A 6371-nucleotide genomic window follows, 5' to 3' on the forward strand; every position below is an offset into this window, starting at 1 on the left:
TATGACCCAATTGACAGGCTAGACTCCACCCCTCCACTCTTATGTCTCAAATTGACAACAGATTATGTAACTACCACACCTGGTGATAGAAATGAAGTCAGAGATCACATAACAGAATTTTGCAAAAGCAATAACTTGTTCATAGCAAATACTTCTCTTCAACAACATAAATGATAACTATATACAAAGGTATTTGACTGTGTGGGTCATAACAAACTATTGACAGCCATGAGGATAATGAGAATTCCAGAACACTTAACTGTGTTCATGCAGAACCTTTCATGGAAAAAGAAGCACTGTGTGAACAGAACAATTGAATATCACATAGTTTAAAGTCAGGAAAAGTGTGAGTCGGGGTTATATCCTCTCATCATACTTATTCAAAGTCTGTGCTAAGGAAGTTACCAGAGAAGTTTGACTATATGAAGAATAGAACATCAGGATTGGAGGAAGAATTTTTAACAACATGGGAAATACAGACGACACCACCTTGCTTGCTGAAAGTGAGGAGCACTTGAAGCACTTGATGAAAAGCAAGAATTGCAGTATGGATTACAACTCAATGTAAATAAGACTGAAATCCTCATAAGTTGACTAATAGGTAGCATAATGATAAATGGAGGAAAGATTGAAAGTGTCAAGGATTTCTTGCCTACATTCACAATCAATACGCATGGAAGCAACAGTTGAGATCAGAAGACATATTGCCTGAGGTAAATCCTCCTCACAAGACCCCTTTAAGACGTTGAAAAAGAAGGATGTTACCTTGAGGACTAAGCTGTATCGGGCACCAGTCATTGTATTTTTCAATGGCCTCCTATGCATGTGAAAGTTGGACACTGAATAAGGAAAATCAAATAAGAATCAATGTATTTACATTATGGTGCTAGCAAGGAATACTGAAAATGCCATGGACTGCTAAGACAAGAAGCAAATCTTCAAGCTAAAATTCATAAACTTTTCAATCAAGTTGCATTAATAATTATTAGTGATTGGAATGCAGAGGAAGGAATAATAGTTGGGCCAGGATTGCTCTCTCTTTGTGTTAGCTGCTTGAAGGAAAATCTACAGGCTTGACCTGAGGAATAAGCATGTTGCAACGTAGGTAATGTGGAGATCTGTCACCTGTTTTTGCAGAACCAGCACTCAATATAATAGTCCTATATTTCAATGCTCTGAATATTGAAGAGCAAGGATGTTACTTTAAGGACTAAAGTGTGTTTGACCCAAGCCATGGTATTCTGTATTGCATCATATGCATGTGAAAGTTGGACATTGAAGAAGGAGGACTGTAGAATAATAGAAACATTTGAATTGTGGTGCTGGAGAAGACTTTTGAAAGTACTATGGACTGATAAAAGTACCAACTAATCGTATTGGAAGAAGTAAGGCCAGAGTGTTCCTTAGAGACAAGGATGGCAAGACTTTACCTACATCTTTGAACATATCATCAGGGGAGTTTAGTCCCTGGAAAGGGCCATCGTATTTGGTAAAGTGGTGAAAAAGAGGAAGGCCCTCAATGCGATGGATTGAAACTGTGGCTACACCAATGGACGCAGGCATAGGGAAAAAATGTGAGGCGGGGCTGGGCAGTGTTGCCTTCTGTGATGCATAGGGTTGCTCTGGATCTGAGCTAGCTAAAGGTTTCAATAGATTACTGATATGCCTGTCCAACCATTGGTCAGCTTTTGGAGAGTTTTATTTTGAATGAATACACGGATGTCTAGGGTCCCTGCTGGAGTCTGGTAGCATATAAAAAGTTACTAATTGAATGGAGAGTACTTTTATGTTTTCTATGCTACAAGAAGACATGACCTTTCTTTAGAACCATATGGATTTACTCTAATATTCTCCTATTCATACATGGCAGCGAGTACTTATATACCATACTCTTACTTTATATATATATAAAATCATGGGGCTTTAGGACATATGGATCAAGCATAGTTCTTGTGTTGCAGTTTAACTAAATAGACCTACAAGTTCAGTTCGCATCAGCTTTACGAAGTAGACGAACTTTGTTTTCCAAGACTTCCCAGTCTTTCTTTGTGTACTTTTCTATTTGATTTGATCTTCTTTTCCAGTTAAGTGACCTCTTGGCTCCTTTCTTCCAAATTTGTATCATCCACACCCAGCCCAATGTTTAAAATTTTTTTCTTTCATTCGTTTCACAATTTTAGAATTTCTGTTTATGTCTTACAGCTCTTTCAGCTGGAACACATATAATATTGATGTCCACATCTGCAATGCATTCCCATGGGTATTCTAAGCATGGGAGTTATGACTCTTTCCTTTTCTCTCAAGAAAAAAATAATCACAGGATGCAGAGGACCAAAAAGTAACCACTCTTAGAAAAGCCACTAATCCTTTCTAATTTTTAAAAGTATTTTGTTAGCATTAGTATTAGTAGTGTTACTTCCTAGTATCAAAATTGTGACCACTCAATTGATGATACCACCCATGTGCAGCAGCAGTAGCATTAAGAGTGGAGAACTAGAGACTGTAATTGTGATTCTATGATTCACATAAAGGCACACATCCCAGCCTCTCAGGGGAGAACTACTTTTATTTTCTTAACTTTCTAAAAGATTTTGTTGCGAAATGAAGATAATTTTCAGTCTCTTTACTTCTATTCGTCATGCTTAATTCCCAATTTTAGACCATATGTAATCAGAGATGGAGACATAGCTTTTTATTGAGATCCGATGAGCTGAATTTTCCAGGGAGACCTGAGAGAAGGAAATTGATTTCCCTAGGCGATGACTCATTTCCTTCTGTGGAACTGAAAAAAGGAAACACCTCTCAAATTAGAAATAAAAGGACCCGATGTTGGGGTTCCACATCTGTATGTCTTTATGGGAACAGATAAACTCATCAGGAGTTAAAGTCAATGACCACGAGGTATATAGCAACACACACAGATACACAAAGAAAACCAGTTCTCCCTCAGTTGATCTTTACTCCTGAAGTCTCTATGTGTGTTCGAGCTCTCTAACTGGGAAAGACCATGAAGAAAAGGAAACCAAGAAAGTGCAGTGAATGGCAAAAGAAAGAAATGAGGGATGAGGGTAGGAGGAAATGAAGGGTGAGAAAGGAGGAAGGAAGGGAAGAAAGATGTTTTTGAGGTGTGTTTTGTTTCCTTTGTTAAATAGAAATAGCAGATATACTGCCCCTCCCAAACTAACAGTTCCTGGAAGTCAAGGGACTTGGTTTCATATGATATTGCTTTTACATCTTCTACTGTAGGATGCACATCACACTCTCACTGGCAGCGAGTGGATTCTGATGCATGGTGACCACTTGGCAAACCCCAAATCCAAACCCATCGCTGTGGAATCAATTCTAGCTCCTAGCGGCGTTAGAACTGTGCCATAGTGTTGCTAAGGCTGTAGTACGTCTGCAAGCAGAATCGCACCTCCTCCTCCAGGGGAGTAGCTAGTGAGCTCAACCTGCTCATCTTTCTGTGAGCAGCAGAACGTGTAACCACTGGGCAACCAGGCCCCATCTCCAAGTTATCTCCCTGCAAAGGGGAGGGAGCCATTGGCCAGCAGCAAAGACACGTCTTGCTTGCTATGAAGCTCAAGTCCAGGCGTTAATTTTAGTGCGGTGTCTCCAATGATTCGAAGAGATTAGGAAAAACAGCCCTGAGGAGGCCAGACTGATTGTGTTCTCATCCTAGTCCCATCCTGTAAAGGCCCCCGCCATTCTGTGTGATCTCTGCATTCAGTGCCTTCCCGCTCTTTAAGCACACCTAACCATTCCAGCTCCTGGCTGAGATCCTCTCCTCCTGCTGTGTCTGAGGCAGAAACGTTCTACTCTTTCTAACACTGCTATGACCATTCACCAGGAGGTGAGTGTTCATCAACGGTTACAGACATAGACCAGGTTCAAGGCGTGCCTCCCTCTGAGGAAGCAGCGTGGGCATAAGTGCTCAGACACTGCCTCTTCCCAGAGGTCTGGGACTGCTCCCGGAGTGTGCAAAGAGAAGAATCTGAGACATGAGAGTCTGAGCATACCGAAGGCCAGTTTTCATCTGTGAAAGCAAGGAGGTTTCATGTACTGCCATAATTTATTAAGTAAAGATGAACAAGTTTGACATGTAATTTGGGGCTGATACCATGGTAAACTTACTTCAAAGGTGAGTGTCAAATGTTTGGACACAGGCATAATTTCAGTACTTTAGGGGGACGTCCATTGGTAGGACTCTGCATGCTAAGCATGTCGTATCCAATGGGTCATGGTTAGAAATACTCAGCCTGAGATTCGTGGCAGAGCTTTTGTTTGTTTTGTTTTTTTCAGAGAAATTAAACAACTAAAATGAAAAAAAAAAATCCCCAAGCTATGAAAAAATAATGTGTTTCTCACAAAACTATGCAAGCAGAAAGGGCCCATGTTTTCCCTATGAAATGACTTCATCTGATGTTGCATGTGCTTCAGCCCCTTGTTATCCTGCCCAGCCCAGGCAGCTAGAGCTCTGGCTGTTAAGAGACCTTCAAAAGCCAGACAAATGGATACAAAGTTGGCAAATGAGAGCTTTCTGAAAGTGGTTTTTCATGGACTGCTTAACTACTTCTTGACAAGGCAATTGCTTTGCCATGAATTATTCATATGTAGCCTATTTTGAAAGCTCAGTGCTCATAGAACTTACTGTGCCTAACATTACCCCAAATTAGGAGCAGGGTGCACATCATTCCAATGTAGTGTGACTGTGTACTCAAAAGTCTTTTCCAATTTGAAAAAACTCAGAAATATTCAGATGAGTAGAGATGATGCCTTGGGCTGCCGACTCCAAGGAACGCCGTTCAAAACCACCGGCCGCTCCTCATGAGGGAGACGAAACTTTCTACTCCTGTAAAATGTTAGTCTTGGAAACCCTCCGGGGCAGTTCTACCTTGGCCTTTAGATTTGTTATGAAATGGAATCCTCTTGATGGCAATTAGTTTGTGGTTACAGAAGGAGTCCTGGTTGCATAGAGGAGATGTGTTTGGCTGTTAACCACAAGGCCTAAAGTACGAAACCACCAGCTACTCCCTTAAGGAAATACAGCCTTGGAAATCAATGGAGCACTTGCGTCCTCTGCCCTATAGGGGTCACTGTGAATCGGAATCGACTCGATAGCAGTGCGGTGAGGAGATAACTGCATAGCTGAGCATCTCTCATCTCTGAGAAAAAGATGATTTCTTGTCCTTATTGCTTTAATTAATCATCATGCTTTTTCGGAAACACCAAACCAAATAAACTTACTTAGAATGCAATCATGTTTGTTGCTGCTCATTGTTGTCCAGTGGGTGCCCACTCATGATGCCCCAATGTCAACCAGAACAACAACCTGTCCTATCCTGTGTCCTCCTCACAGCGGTTAGGTGTGAGCTCCTCGTTGCAGCCTGTGTCCAGCCAGCTCCCTGAGAGTCGTCTGGTTCTCTGCTTTCGCAAGTAGGATGTCCTGTTCCGTGGACTGGTCTCTGCCAACAACGTCTCAAGTACAGCAGAGAGGTCTAATCATCCTTCTTTTCAGGAGCATTCTGGATGGCTCTCCTCCAAGACAGATTTGTTTGTTCTTTCAGCAGTCCATGGTACTTTCACTATTCTTCACTAACACCATAATCCAAATACATAAATTCTCCGCTAGGCTTCCGTTTTCATGATTACACGTTCACATGCCGATCAGGTCATTGAAAACACCACATGTTGGGTCAGACTCACATTAGTCCTCGGTGATAACTTTGCTCTACAACACTGGTAAAGAAGTCTCGAGCTGCAGATTTGCCTGATGAAATACATCATTGGATATCTTAACTACTGCTTCCATGAGCATTGATGATGGATCCAAAAAATGAAATCCTTGACAGCTTCCATCTTTTCTCCAGTGATCATGTTGTTGTCTAGTTGTGAGGATTTCTATTTTCTTTGCACTGAGTTCTAGTCCATATAAAGGGTATAGTCCTTGATTTCCATTAGCAAGCGCTTCAAGTGCGCTTCCATGCACACATGAGCAGGTTACGTCTGCTTATCTCAAGTGGTTAATAAGCTGTGATACCAGGCCGGTGCATGTGCTTCTCCATACAGCGAAGCTTCTCAGATTATTTGCTCAGCATACAGATGGAATAACTATGTTCCACACCTTTCCTGATTTGGAACCATGCAGCACGATGAGGCCAGGAGGAGAGGGGGATAAAGGGAAGGGACAGGAAGGTAGAGAGGGAGGGAGAGTGGGAAGAGAAAATGAAAAAAGAACCATATATATGTGGTGGGAGGGGGGCCGGGAGGGGGCTAATGAGAAACTGTCACTGACTTGGTGAGATGGGCTGTGAAACGAGAGAAGATATTTTTCTTTCAACGTATTATATTCCACAAAGGGAAACTATATATGT

This window comes from Echinops telfairi, unplaced genomic scaffold (assembly GCF_000313985.2).
Source record: "Echinops telfairi isolate 266 unplaced genomic scaffold, ASM31398v2 ScPeMD7_2;HRSCAF=8, whole genome shotgun sequence".
Classification (NCBI taxonomy): Eukaryota; Metazoa; Chordata; class Mammalia; order Afrosoricida; family Tenrecidae; genus Echinops; species Echinops telfairi.